The sequence below is a fragment of the Mustela lutreola genome, chromosome 13 (assembly GCF_030435805.1).
Source record: "Mustela lutreola isolate mMusLut2 chromosome 13, mMusLut2.pri, whole genome shotgun sequence".
Classification (NCBI taxonomy): domain Eukaryota; kingdom Metazoa; phylum Chordata; class Mammalia; order Carnivora; family Mustelidae; genus Mustela; species Mustela lutreola.
The window spans coordinates 42869577-42885552 of NC_081302.1; the positions used below are offsets into that span (position 1 = coordinate 42869577).

The window sequence follows — 15976 nt, forward strand, 5'->3', positions numbered from 1 at the left end:
AGATTCCAAAGAATATGATATTAAAAATATCTCATTATTTTTAACAACATAGGTTTTGGTGTGAGATAAAACTCAGTCTGTTTTCATGAATCAGAATCTTTACTTTAGCATAAATGACTTCCTTTAGCATTTCTTTTAAGGCAGATCTAGGGGTGATGAACTCCCTCAGCTTTTGTTTGGTGAAGTTTTTATCTGTCCGGTATTTCTGCAGGACAGCTTTAGTGGTTAAACTGTTCTTGTTTGATAGTTTTTTCTTTCAGTGCTTTGAACCTATCAGCCCACTTTTTCCTGGCCTGCAAGGCTGTTGCTGAGAAATCGGCCGACAGCCTTCATGGGCTTACTTGTATGAGTTTCTTTTCTCTTTTTGCTATCAAAATCCCTTGTCTTTGATTTTTGAGTTCTATTATGTGTTTGATTAGTCACTTTGGGACTGAATTTGCATGGAAATCTGTAAGCTTCATGTACCTGTATGTCAATATCTATTTCCAGCTTTAGATAGTTTTCAGCCATTATTTCTTTAAATAGGCTTTCTGTCTCTTTCTTTTTCCTCCTTTTGGCATTCTCATAATGCAAAAATTGTATGGTTGATGATATCCTATAATCCACATAGGTTTTACCTATGGGGATCACCTAGAGATAATTATTGTATTCATTTGGTGTTGCCCTGTCTCCCTGATTATTTTTGTTTTCTACAGTCTTGTGTAGATGGCACCACATTTGATGGAGCAGTTACCTCTTCTGGACTTTACATACTGGTTTTGGTGGGGAAAGAATCTTCACCTGTGGGAGGTGGGGAGCGCCAGAAGTGTGGATGTGGGAATTCCGGTGGCAGGGAAGGTCCAGGGTGTAGGTGTCATGCAGCTCCATTACCAAAGTCAACAGTAGCGAGGAATGAGGGGATTCTCAGTGGTCAAGACTGCTGGTATCAGCGGTGATGGCTGAGAAGACAGAGTCTTCTCTGTCAAAGACTGGAGGGGGCCTGTTGATCTCTTTTATCCCACAGGGATATTGTGGCTTAAAAAACCCCCATGGCAGCAGGTCTGGCTTGAGGGCTCACGAGCAGTGGTAGGAGAACTGTGTCTGATGCATGGTGTCTGTTAGGCAGCCGCAGTCCTGGCAGCTGGAGCAAAGGGGCTCACAGAAGGAAAGCAGCTCCAGGGTCCAGGACACTGGCTTGCTCCCCATGTAGTGGCTCAGGTGCCCGAGCAGCTGTATAGCAGAGTGATAGAGCCATGGTTCTGAGGTGTGGGGTGTGTGCATGGTTTGGAGAAAGACTGGCTGCAGTGATCCCGGATAGAGCAATAGCACTCCTTCTGAGGGGCCACAGCAGCTCTGCCTCTTCACGTGTCTATAGCAGCAAAGGTTGCTGGTTACCTCCGTGGCAAAAACTGCCCGAGTCCTCTGTGGAGCAGGCTGCAGGGATCCACCATAAACACTGTGGGTCCTCCACTCTGACAGCTGTGGGGTGTGTGGCTTATTTTTGTCCATAGATTGAGACAGAATATATTGCCTATATATCAGGAAACCTTACACACACAAGCGAGAGTACATGTATTAGAGCCATGACTCGAGGAATAGAAATAGAAAGTATAATTTTATTTGAGTAGTAGAATCAACAGAATTAGTCATTTATAAATGTATCAAATAGTAAAATTAAACTAAATTTTAAGAATACTCTTTTCCTTAGGTTATTGTGGATCTATTACCAAAAATAATTGTCAGAAGGTAGACCTAGCTTGAAGGTGTGTGAATAATTTTATTATTTTGATTTTGACCTAACAGAACTCAGGTGAACCTATCAAGCAGTCAGGTAGAAAATTAAGTATTTGTAATTGTTACTATTATTATAATTGTATAGTATTATATATTGTATATATTGTTTAGTATTCTGTGTATATATTATATACATTATATACAATATATTATATATAATATATACATCATATAATGTATATATTATATACAATAACATTGTGTGTATATATACAATATAAATTGTATATATTGTATAGTATTGTAACTGTTACTATTATTACTAGACAGAATGCTGAGTATGAAGAGCCTGTAGTTTATGTCTGAGGTCACATGACCAGTGAGTCATGTATTAAACCATATGCTAACTCTAAAACTCAAAGTTTTCCCCATAAAGTCTTCGAATATTCCCTATCTGAAAGATCAGCTAGAGGGATAACTTTTATTTTGTTGTCTAAGACACAAAGCTAAAGATCATCCCTGATTTTAGCTTGAGAATATCCAAAATATAAGTATTTAACTATTTTATTAATTCTAATATTATTTCTATCCTTTACACTTCTAGTTATAATAAAACACATTAGTCTTTCTCAACTGCACAATTGCAAAAACAGTGTAGTCACTTACCAGCCACCTGGCTGGATCCCCTATTGCAGTGTTACCCAAAAGTGAGGGCCACGGACTAATTTAAATTGTTAATTTAGAATAAAGTTAAATTTCCAGTCCAGAAATTTTTTGTTATGTGTCTACACTAGATAATTACTTAAATTGAAGATGTAAAATTTGAAATTTTATAGTAATCTGATAGAATGATCCTATGTCCATTGACTCTAATAATAAAAATTAAGGGCTTATAGTTTATTATCACTTCAATTTCACTTTTCTAGTAACTTCACTTCTATTGTATTTTATACAAGTATTGGCCCATGAGAAAATTGGAAGAAAAACACTGATTCTTCATTACAATAGTTTCAGAAGCACCAACCTTATACTCAATGATTCTTGTGCTCTTATCTGAGACTCAGTTATTTCTAAAAGGAAGCCTGATAATCCATTATGTCCACGCTTATGTCTGTCTCTTTTTTTAAAATATTATATTATATATTATGACATTTTTTATATTATGAAATTTTGATATTATAAAATTTTATATTATGACATCTTTAGGAATTAGAGTGACATAACTCATAACTCTAACACCAGCCCACTTAGAATTTCCACTATAAACCTCTACATTCATGTTATTTATGCTAGCTCTGTTATTTGAATGTCCTTTCTCCAAAATGCCTATCCCAACACTAATGCAATTAGTTTACTTTCTCCAACTCAATATGTGGGCAGTGACACTTGTTCTTATAGCCCCATCATGACTCTGCTCATTAATTGTATTAATTAATTAATCTGTATTAATTGTGATTTGTATTTCCTCCCAAATACCTTTGTTTAATTTTAAAATTGACTTAATCCATTTTGTTGTTATATTTGCCCTTTTTTCCCCAAATAAAACATTTATTTTCCAGCTAAAAAAAAACAACAAAAAAAAAACATTTATTTTCCAAATAAGACATAAAGGAAGAGATTGCATCTTACTGATGTTAATGTGTCTACTACCTAATGTAATTATTTAGAATACAAGGTTTGAAGGTAAAAACACATCAGGAGGAGGATGAGATGAGAATAGAAAATTATTAGAAGTTAATAGTTAATAAACCACTTCAAATTTAATGAGTTGCACTTAAATCATTATTTTTAAAGATTCTGTGGATCAGAAGTATGGGCAGGTTTTGACATGAAAACAATTTATTTAAAATAAGTGTGGAAGATTTTGCTTCTCATTTCACTATCTGAGGTTGGTCATTGGTATTCCATTGGTGGTTGGGTTAATTTGAATGGTGTAACATGGGTTTGCTGACCTGTTTCATGCATAAGCAGAGATGACTAAAAGGTTGAAAATATTATACCTGGAAATATTAAACCCAGTGGTAGTTTCAGGATAGTTGGACTTCTTACATGTCAACTAGATTTGCTCAGAGTGATGTTCCAACAGAACAAAGTTAAAGCTGATAGCCTCTTTTGACCTAGCCTTGGAAGATATATAGCTTTCTTCCCACATACTCTGTTGGTCAAAACAGTTATAAGCTTGTCTAGATTGAAAGAGGAGGAAATTAAATTCTACCTCCCAATGGTGAAATAAATGACAGGTTCATACTGAAAAAAGAACACTGGGAGATGCTGGTATCTCTTGAAAATACAATCTGTTAACCTGGAAATATGTGAGATTGCCAAAGTAAACTAGGAAAAATAGAAGGCTGATGTCTTAATTTTGAAAATGCATTCATTTATCAAATAACAAGAAAAGGGGAACCCATGAGTCAGACATAAGAAAAGTGAGTAAGTTAGGAAGAAAATTAGGAAATTCAATGAAATGGAAAATGAGCGAGGCCACTAAGAGTAAACAATTATGCAGAGGTATCTAGGAGGAGAAAACTATCATGATTATTTAATTAAGGGGATCAGACATCTGATAATAACCTCATGGTAGGTATGGTAATAGAGTCTTGAAAGAGAGAAAATCTCAATTTTATTCACCACATAAGAATCCCTCCCCAAATGCCAGATTCTTTTCTCAATTACTCCTCTTACCAGCTATATGATATTGGGCAAAATACTTTCATGTCTGTGCAATGTGCTCTCATCACTCATTGGATTGTTATGAACATTAACATATGACATACATGCTTCAAACAATGCCTGGAAAATCTTGTGCTTGTTAAATTAATCTATTTTAGAAGATTTTTAGTTCAGGCAGTTGTATTCACTTCTTGGACCTACCCGTCAGAGTAGGAGTTTGGATGTTAACAACACAAGATTTTTAATCCCTAGGAGTCCAAGGAGTTCCTATGCTCTTACTTCAATAGTATCTCAAGAAAACCTTTGTCCCCATTTCTGAAAACGAATCATGTGTATATCACAATGGTATAATACAGCCTTTTGGGAAAATTGTTGACTTTTCTATAATATGAAGGTAAAGGGAATAAGTAAGCCCTTTTTTTAGTGCTCATTCATAGCTCAAAGAGCATGTCACCTCCATCAATCCATCAAGTAGTTTTCAGACATCTGCTTTTTTTGGGGGGGGCGTCAATTATACCTTGTTACCTAACACGAGAGCAAATTTATCCTATACCTAAACATACCCTCTTCTCTATCCCATACACAGCTATGTTCTGCACTGTTTCAACAAGTTATTGTTTATTTGCTACAACAAATGCGTTAGTCGAAAATTTGGCACAATCACCCAAGTTGAACTTTTCATTAATACTAATCTTGCATGAACCCTTCCACCTAAGAAGGCTGAATCGCAATGACCAGATCAAATTTAGGAAAACACAGTTGCATAAAAGAAGGCCAGGATTTTTCTGGGTATATCTCATACATTATGATTTAATTTAACTGCCACTTCATAGTGCAATGGCAAAAATAAAAGCGACATTGGTTTATTTCTCTGGCGTTTGATTATTAAGCAGTATAGAGAAAACAGTGGACGTGACAAAAACACTGGAGGTTTTGACTAAAGCAAAAGCCATACAGTATGGTTATGTATAGTAAGGTGAGGGTTGCTCAAGTGTAGAGGTTCAGACTGGCAACATCAGCATCACCTGGAAATTTGTTAAAAATGCAAATTCTCAGTCTCCACCCTGGGGCTCCAGCAATTTGTGTTTTACTAAAAAGCCCTTCAGATGATACTGATTAAATGTAGGAAGTTTTGACTTGACTAGGAGCCACCTACAGATATTTTCACAACATATTACAAATTTAAAGTGCATGAAATTTACACTTCTTTGAATCAGGTGTGTATAGAAAGACATATCTTCGCACCTCTTTAGGTACAGATGATAGGACCAAGTTTTAATTGATTGCAGGACAGTTACTATTCTCCATTAAAGAAAGATAAACCTCGTGTTATTCTATTTGGAACTGAGTTACTTTTGTCCTAACTCCTTGTTCAATCAAGCCCCTCAAATTTCTCTCCTTTCATCTTTATATTTTATTCCTCCTTAGAGTTTACGGGCTTACATATGTTCTTTAATTCAAGGATGAAAGGCGAGAGAAATCTCATAGCTATTCTCTGTCTATACTGACCCCTGAGTAAGGGGATCTTCAAAGCTGTGTATGTCAATCATTATCGATACCTTGGACTTGCTGTGTTCTCAGATTGCCAGCTCCACATACTCTACCTTGACCTTATCTTTCTTCCAGAGTACTTAAGGGGCTCTTTTTAATCTAACCCACATTCTTATCCCTCAGAGGAGATGGAAGATTTAGAGAGGCTTCTTTACTGCACTGTGGTGTGCTGGACTCTGCAGGTTGTCCAAAGGGGTGAGATCTGTCTGAGCAATTCTGTTATTCTTCCTCTCTGACAATATGCAGAATGAAGCACTATTCTTGGTAGTATACAACCGTAGCCTCTAAAAACTGACTGTTTTTTTTTTTTTTTTTATTGCTTCCTTTTGGTTAGGAGGGATTTAGCTCAAGGGCTAAACCATTGCGTCCCTTCTCAAGAATATACCTCACATAGATTCCTCAGGTCTTCCTCCTGCCAGCTCCTGGACTAAGGAAGGGATAAATTCCAAAATCAATTTGGGTAATTCCCCTGTCTTTTGTCTACAGCATAACCTCTGTGTACCTGATCCTTAACAAATGTGTGTACCAACCTTGTACAGGGGCCATGCTAATCTTCTCTGTACCCTTCCAACTTTAGTATATGTGCTACCGAAGGGAGCATTACACCTGATCCTTCAACTTACAATATTTAACAGGTGTACCTAAGCTTTTGGAACTGCCTAGCCTTATCTTTGAAGTTTTTTAGACTTAACAATTGCAGCTTTTTTATTTTTATATTTTTAAAGGATTTTATTTATTTATTTGACAAACAGAGATCACAAGTAGGCAGAGAGGCAGGCAGAGAGAGAGGAGGAGGAAGCAGGCTCCCTGGTGAGCAGAGAGCCCAATGTGGAAGGACCTGGGATCATGACCTGAGCCGAAGGCAGAGGCTTTAACCCGCTGAGCCACCCAGGCACCCCAATTGCAGCTTTTTTTTAGAAAAGATTTTATTCATTCATTTTGTGTGTGTGTGTGTGTGTGTGTGTGAGAGAGAGAGAGAGAGAGAGCTGAAGCAGGGATTCATGGAGAGGCAGAGGAAGAGGGAGAAGCTGTCTCCAGCTGAGCAGGGAGCTGGAGGTGTTACATGGGGCTGGATCCCAGAACCCTGAGATCATGACCTGAGCCAAAGGCAGACACTCAACTGACTGAGCCACCCAGGTGCCCCTCAGCTTTTTTTGATATAGAACACATGCTATCTAATAAATACATAACTTAAATGGTTGGATTATACAATATCATCTTTAAAACTATTTTCTCCACATTGGATTTAAAAAATAATGTATAAAGAAAATCCTTTGACTTTTTTATTCTAGGGGTGTTCATCCAACCTTTGAGACAATGAATGCCATGGACTTAACTAGCATCAAGGACTATTGTGAAGAAAATGCCTGAAAACAGTTAAAATCTTTAAATTGGTTGCAGAAGCAACTCTGGTTGAAGAGCAGAAAATAAGCAACAATACATTTATTTATTTAATTATTTTGCACAAGACATATTGATTTGAAGAGACCATCTTTAAGTACTGGTTTTGGAAACTAGAACAATGAACAAAATTAACACTGAACAAAAATTAAAACAAGTGGGGTGCCTGGGTGGCTCAGTGGGTTAAAATTTCTGCCTTCGGTTTAGGTCATGATCCCAGGGTCCTAGAATCAAGCCCTGCATCGGGCTCTCTGCTCGGCAGGGAGCTTGCTTCCTCCTCTCCCTTGCCTGCTTCTTTGCCTACTTGTGATCTCCATCTGTCAAATAAATAAATAAAATCTTAAAAAAAAATTAAAATAAATAAGAATCCTTGTCCATATGTAGCTTTCAACTTAATCTGAATTAAAGAACGTTGCCTCTTTGTGTCACTGGGCAGTCATCACTGTTAACTTCTAAAGGTCTTTAAAACATGTTTTTGAGCATACTTAAAGGAGGCAGATTTGTTTTAGTCATTGCTTTATTAGTTTTCTCTGTATAGAAATACATATTTCAATTGGAAAACCAGGCCTTGGTTAGTTTTAACTCTTTGATAAGATTGTACAGATACCTCACAATACAATCTGTGAATGTAATTTATATGTATCTTTTGATTTGTAATAGGGACTACATATAGTCCAGTATTTGAAAATCTATTAACTATATCTATTAACAATATTATGGGAGAATTTAGGTAATTTAGAATCCTCATGTTTTCCAATCATGAATAAAATATTGTCATAAGAAAAAATAACTACTTATTGTATTATGTTACCTTCATTGTTATGAAAGTGGTTATGTCTAAGAAAAAATGGTGGAGAAAGAATAAATTATATGATTCTTTATCTTATGTCATCTAGAAATATAAATTGTTTATTAAGTTATAAATGTCTTATCTTCTTAAATTTTTGAATCATAGTGAATACCAATAAAGATTTAAAGATTTAAAGATTAAATCCTACCAGTAAAAATATTCTTATCTAAACAAATTTGAAACATATCTTTCACTTTTACAAAAAATGTTTTTCTATCTAAATACTATTATGTATTTATTTCCTATAAGCAATAAGCTATTTTCTAGTATTTCTAGTAAATATTTTCATTATTTACTTCAAAACCAGCTAATATTCCATTCAATTTAGGAAAAATTGGAATTTACCTCATTGCAAAGTTTAAAATACTTGTTTTTATGCCAAGAATTTGCTATATTTCAAAGCCTAATTTCAAAGTGGGTAATGAGAGGAGGGATAAAACAAACTGTATATTTTGCTAATGGTGCAAACTAGTCTGAATGAACAGACAGGCTGGAAATAGAAAAGTCGATGGAGTAATCAATAAACTCAAAGAAGGATGAAATAGAGGATACACAAGTCCCATGATTAGTAAGCTGACAACAGTTCATAGCAGCACCCCCCACAAAATACAATCTATTTCTCTAATATTCGGTGAAGGAATTAATCTGGAAACTGAACATAAATTCACTCTCAATCTAATAGGTACATTATTGGAAAAACAGAATTAAATATATAATCATATTTAAAAATTGTGTCCAGGTGCAAGACGTTATTTGAATTCATTATCCTTGTTATTTCGTTATCTTTGTTATTTTAAAATATATGCTATTTTATGAATAAATAATTCAAGTAATTTAGCACTTTGAAATTTCTACTCTTTGTGCTCAATTAAACTTTAAAATAAAGACTCTTAAATATCCTTTCTATATGGCACCACTGTGATTTTCCCTCTTTTAACTTTATAGCTATAGATTTTTGAACTTAACAAAGAACAAAAATGATTTCAAGTGTAAAGTCAAGAAATCGGGAGACAGTTTCTAATGAGTTTAATATGTTTTGATCAAATCCTAGATATATGTTAAATCTATTCTCAAGATGACCAGCGTCATATAATTAAACACCATTTTGTCCAATAAAATATATTTGAGTTGAGATCACATATTTTTGCAAATCTAAATGCAAAACAGAGAAAATTATAATAGTTAAGTCATAAAATCTAATTATACTTAAATCACATTGCTCTGTTTGTATGCACATTTCTGTATTTATTCCTTTAAAAAAAGAATCAGAGGGCGCCTGGGTGGCTCAGTGGGTTGAGCCTCTGCCTTCGGCTCAGGTCATGATCTCAAGGGTCCTGGGATTGAGTCCCGCATTAGGCTCTCTGCTCAGCAGGGAGCCTGCACCCCACCCCCTTCCTGCCTCTCTGCCTACTTGTGATCTCTGTCAAATACATAAATCAAATCTTCAAAAAAATTTTAAAAATAAAAAAGAATCAGAAAGGACTGATGGCTAAAGAGTATTTAATTCTACAAAGAAATATATTTCATATGAATGTCAGTCCTGGAAAGAATCAGCAATGAGGGAAATTCCTATTCCACACATTCATCCTTCTCTCTTTCTATAATACACCACCCTGGGAAATGTTTCCAGCCTCATCTTCTCTTCTTTTTTGCCTCTTTTCCTAATCAAAATATATTTAGAGGAAATTATATTTTTATTAGTCCTTTATGCATAAATATACAGTGTGTCAAGGTTACATGTAGCAGTCTGTCACTCTGCTCAAAAAGATAAAAATCCAGTCACCCAGCTGAGAGAGAGACATCTCTGTGTAGAAGTTTCTTTATTTTAGCAATAACGTAATCTATCAGTGAACAGCTTCCAGGCTAACCTGATAGTCTACCCAAATAAAATCAGTGAGCCAACATCAGTGTCTACCATTGTAGTGCACACTGTTTTGGCCTCTCTGGCATTTGCTCCTCCCTACTTTGTTCCTAACAAATACTCATTTTATGTCAGCCTCTTCCAATGCCACTGAACTGCACATATCTGGTGAAACTTCTCCAATACCCTGATCCTGACCTTAAGGAGTAAATGTGGTTCATTAAGCCATCTGGTGCATGGAGCACGTGACCAAGAAGTGACCAGTTTGAAGGGAAAGACTCCTATCTGATACTTGAGAAGAGAGTGTTTTTGCTTTCTCTGGGTGGGATCCAGGACCCAACATGTTTAAGTTTCTGTACTTGACATCTTATGGCAATGAGGGAATTATCTTAGGGGAAAGGCATGCATTGATTAAATAGCTGGAGAGAAAGAAAGAAAGAAAGAAAAAAATGGGTTGTTGTCCTACCTAATGCTTTGTCAAATAATACACTATATTTTGGTTATTGTATACATTTTTTAAGTTTGAATCACAGTTTCTGTTACTTGCAGCCAATAGCAATAGCTGTGATGGCTCTTGATACATCAACGTTCAACATCCCCGTTTTAAGTTAACAACTTAGTTTCCAAAGGAGTCAGACTAACCTTCCAATACGACTTTCTTACCAGAATACATTTTAGATTTTATGTATATCTAGTTTTTTCTAGTTTTTGTGGTGTAAGGTTATAGTGAGTGTTGATTTGAACAATTGTTTTTATGTCAAGCGCAAGTGTGAACATAACTAAACTAACCTACTTAATTTTTACAAAATAATAAGGAGGTGTTTCTATTCTCCCACCACTTTTCAGAGGAGATGACTCCAAGGAACAGAGTGATTGAGTGAGTTTATTAAGTGGCAGCTCCAAGATTCAGCCCAGCCTATCCGAATTCAAAAATCCATTCCTCGTATATCTCTTAAAACAAGAATATGCCATAAAAATTGTGAAATAATTCCCCTGAAAAATTAATATTATGATGGATGGTATTTTACTCTGATAAAGTCTATGTTTCTAATAATGCTGACTGTGGCTTATTTCTGCATTTGTTTCACTGAATAAGAACAGATGCAAGTGATGAAAGAAAGAGCAAAACACTAGTGTTTACTCTCACGGTCTCCCCCCATCTAATCTCCTTTTTTGTTGTCACAGTATTTTTCACTTCATTAATTTTGGCTGCATAGTTCTAACTTTATTTTCTGGTAAATTCATGATACTATACTTCTCTTATTTGGTACATATTGGGCAGAAAGAGAAATCAAAGTTAGAAAGGTAACAAGATTCCTTCTAGATTCTAGATAGAAAAAGGAAAACAATAATTAGAATGTAATCAAGAAGGAAACTGGTCAACATTACATACATATGTTGCACAAAAATAAAGAACATTTTGTGAGTGTTTCTTGACTGTCAATGAGAGATAATTTAAGTAATTTTCATAAAAATGAGGATAAATCATAACTTGTAACAGTTTTCCTGAATCCATGACCCTGTGTCATTTTAATCTTTAATTTTGGAGCATTTAATGCCACTTTATGCTTTCATCATTCCAAGATTTAGATTTCTCCTTAAAAGAAAGTTATAACAAAGAACTATATTAATAGTTATTCATTACATCTACTTTGATTGCTCCCTCTCTGACCCCTGTAGCATAATACCAGGAAGTGGGTAAATCACTTGTGGTTAACACCTTACGTGTCCCTCATTTCTCATATCTAGGTTCCTTGGTATTGTTTGTAAGAACTTACCTGGGTCAAAGCCCAATTTCCCAAAATTGACACTTAATTCTTAATTAAATTATTATTAATTATAATACAACCTTATTTTTTTTAATTTGTCAAACATCTGTGTCCTATAACTGTCTGTCCCTCATATTTGTAGCCAGACTGTTTGTGAAGCTGTAATCTAGGTGTCCACTAGGATCTTTCCTAACCCTCTCACTACATGTCTTTGAAAGTAACAGCTAAGCAACCTGAGCTTTAGCCTTCTGACTGCTGTTTGAAATTCCATTGGTATGGATTTCTGATCTATTAGAACCATTATAAGACTTATAGGAAAAATGCTTGAAAATTATCCAAAATAAAATTTAATCTCTTCTTAGTCGTAGTTCATATTACCTGCTTTACTTTTCATATTTAATTATTAGATTACTCTTTCCCATGTTTCACCTATTTCTAGTATGTAAAATACGTAGGTATACTAATTTAGTAAGATGTACAATTTTACAATTGTTGATTATAGTAAGATAATTTTTTTAATTTTTTAATAACTGCATAGTTTTTAAAATTATGCAGTGATGCATTCTACTATACATTTCCTGAATAACCATAATTAAAAAAAAACAACAACAAGAAAAGACTTTGATTTATTTCTGTTCAAATATTTTTGTAACAGTTGTTGAGCTACTCAGCAGGTCTTGGCTGTCCAATACTGTACATTCCGAAGAAAGTTTTGGTCTTTGCCTAGTTTCTGGGAGATAATCTCTAAACCCTTGGACTATCCCGCCTATTAAAAATGTCTATTCCCTTCCTTCCTTCCTCCCTCCTTCTTTCAGTCTTTCTGTTCTTCCCAAAAACAAAAAAAATAGGACTTCTAGTTCCCATTTCTACATGTAAGGAACTTGTATGTTGCCATTGTCTACTGTCCTGCCAACACTCAAAAATTGAACAGACTGAAAATTCAACAACTCTTCATGAATCTATAAGGGAGGACATGGGGAAAACTGCTGCCTCTTAAAGTGGAGAGATGGTGAATTTAGAGGTCATGGCTTACTAGAGAAGAAACTTGGAGCAAAAAATGCTGTGGAACCAGTGCTGGGATAGAAAAATCTGGACTGCAATTGACAGATTGCCAGACTCTCGGTGTGCACAGTTCTGTAAGTAAAAATTTCCAGGAGGACAAAGTCATAGGGAGGCCCCCCATACTTTTCTGAATTTTATCTGCAGGAGCTTATGCAGATTTTCACAATAAATATTGAATAAAATTCCCCTCATGCTTCAAGGAGGGAGTAGGGGGGAAAGGATGCATCTTAAAATATGCTAGAACACTTATTTTTTCTCAACAAGGCCTACCCTCAGGAGGACCTAGTTAACATAAGCCTAACCTTCTGGGATATTATCTGAGCCTAAATGACCTGGTGAAAGGAAATACCCAACTCTAGTCCCCTCTGGCCAATACTGTCTCCAAAGCTGAGTTTTATGAAACCTTTGGTAAAGGTTCTAATTCGGATTTCATGAAGTCTTGTAATGCTTGAAATATTATTTAGAGTTATTGTGAGACATTCTTAATTTGAAATTAGTTTTTAGAAATAACACAAAATCTTGTTAAAGAAGCATATATATTACTAGATCACGAATTTACTTTTTCAACATTTTATAAGTTATATTCAAATAAAATTACTTCTATAATTATTTTCTGTATTATTTATTTTAACTTTAAAATACTATTCTCAGAAGGGATCAACTGGTTTTACCAGACTGCCAAAGGGGTCCATAGCATAAAAAAGATTAGTCACCCCATTCATAAGCCACGTGTTTTGGAAGTTTGAGTTCAAGATGGTTCCCTTGGTTATGTGAAGGCTGGGCCCTGGGGTAAGCACTAGGAGGATACTTGAAGCTGAAGCAGGAAAGACAGATACCTGCAGGCTTCCATAGTATCTGCAATCCACAGCAGGCATCAGAGTGAATAAGTCTTCTAGAGTGAGAGTGCTGAGTTTGAATCCTAACTTCCACTCTCAATCTCTATTCTTCATCTGAGGAATGGTAGCATTAATACCCATAGCAGAGTTGGGTTAAAGATACATTATTCAATATATGCAGTACACTGAGAAAAATACCTGTCCTATCGTAATCTCTCACTAAATACTTATTATTTTTTAAAGATAGAATGTTCATATTTGCATTTTATTCAACAGTTATGATTCTTCGCTCAAAATTAGCAATATTTGATATTTTTACAAAACTAAAAAACAGTTAAATTTGGGGAGATCACATTTTACTTTGAACTTCATAAGCAACAGGGATGGTCTTTTTTCATTTTCTGACCGTATTTACTGGTTTGTGAAACTATATTTCAAGTTATTTTTACTGGTTTGTGAAATTATATTTCAAGTTATTTCAAGTTATATTTCATTATATTTCATGTTATCCTTATTATTATATTATAGAATTGATCTCTGGTATTTTTTTTATTTATAACTTTTTTTTTTCACATGTTGTTTTAGTGTGAACTCTCAGGAAGCAGAGCTTAAGACAAAGTTTATATGATGTTATTTCTTTGAGGAGGTATAAATCGGAGAAGTGGAAGTGAAGGACAAGGGAATAAGAAGGCCAAGAAAGAGAGACAGTGCAAGGATGTTTATCATTTGGTACAAAATGTACGGACTACCTGACCTCATGACAGTACTCTAAGTAGCAATAATGAGTGCATCTCAGCAAGGGCTATGTAAGAGAGGAAAGGGTAAGAACTTATGTAACTGGCTCTTAAATCTCATTAGTCAAAGATTTGCACTCCTAGATTTTAACTGACCCCAAAATTTTAGTTGCTTATGCAAATGAGTTGAGACATTTCATGCCTCAAGGTCAATAGGCAAGCCCTAGATTTGGAGGCAAAAAAGTATATGGGCTAGGTGTTGGTAAGGGTCTATCCACATGAAATCAGCTGCAGTTGCTACAGCAATCTCTGAGCTGGGGCACCTCCTGCCATGACTGGGTAGACAAGGCAGGATCTGAGGTAGCAGTTACAAGGTGCTTCAGACATATATCCAGATGTTACTCCTTTGTCGTAGATGTACTTTTTCTGTTTTGTTTTGTTTTTTTTAAGTTTAGGTATAGAAATATTTAAATGTATATGATCTGATATCTCTGTTTAAAAGAGTCCTCACTGGATTGAATTTATATCATATCTAGTTATATATATGGAACTTGGTTCATTAGCATAATTTTATCACTTTTCTTTAATGTCAATTAAAAGAGATTACTCTGTCTGTTAAGCTCATAATTCTAAACTATTTAGAAGAGAATCTTTTTTTTTTTTTTTGAAGACTTTATTTATTTATTTGACACAGAAAGAGAGAGAGAGAGATCATAAGTAGACAAAGAAGCAGGCAGAGAGAGTTGGGGGAAGCAGGCTCCCCATCCAGCAAAGAGCCCGATGTGGGACTCTATCCTAGGACCCGGAGATCACGACCCAAGCTGAAGGCAGAGGCTTAACCCACTGAACCATCCAGATGCTCCTCTTTCTAAACTATTTAAACAGAATTATAACCCAACAGTGATACTGTGTTGCTGTTAAAGAAAACCAATACAACAATACCTCTCAACTGAAATGGAGCTAAATTTAACATAACACTTCCTGACTACTTGTAGTTAGGAATTAAGAATGACTTTTATAAGTTTAATTAATTAACTAACCCTTTTTGCTAGGCATTTTTCTTCTACCACCATGCAGGCATATTTTTTTCTTATTTCCTTTTGTTTTTAGCACATTTTAAAATAAAATGCTGATAATGATCACACAATTATGCTATTTCCACAAAATAGTCAAAATAAGCATTTTTAAAGAAAAATAATTATCTCCTCCTATGAAGGACTACAGATTTACCTATTCTTTTGTTATACACGGCATTAGAAATGGAATTAAGTTCTAAAATTATCACTATAAATTCTTGTCCTTTATAGGAGGGATATTTTATAGTTGATTGCAAGCTCAATGTCCCATATTAGCAATTCATCATTTTACAATATTAATATTCATTTTTACTAAATATGGAAACTTCATATAATCAGCAATTTCCTCATCAATTTGGGAATATCAAATTCATTATTAAGAGTTAGTATAATACTAACAGCAAAATGCCATTCCAGGTGTAAAAATAAATAAGTCCTGAGTTATATATTATG

The 15976-nt window shown here is 34.9% G+C and overlaps 1 non-coding gene and 1 pseudogene across 1 annotated transcript; one reads left to right on the forward strand and one right to left on the reverse strand.

The window, feature by feature from the left end:
* The first annotated feature begins 705 nt into the window (after positions 1-705).
* Positions 706-15976, forward strand: part of LOC131813604 (nucleophosmin-like) — a 56702-nt pseudogene continuing 41431 nt past the window's right edge.
* Positions 6429-6535, reverse strand: LOC131814195 (U6 spliceosomal RNA). Its single transcript, XR_009347194.1, has one exon. It is a non-coding gene; the product is annotated as a U6 spliceosomal RNA (small nuclear RNA).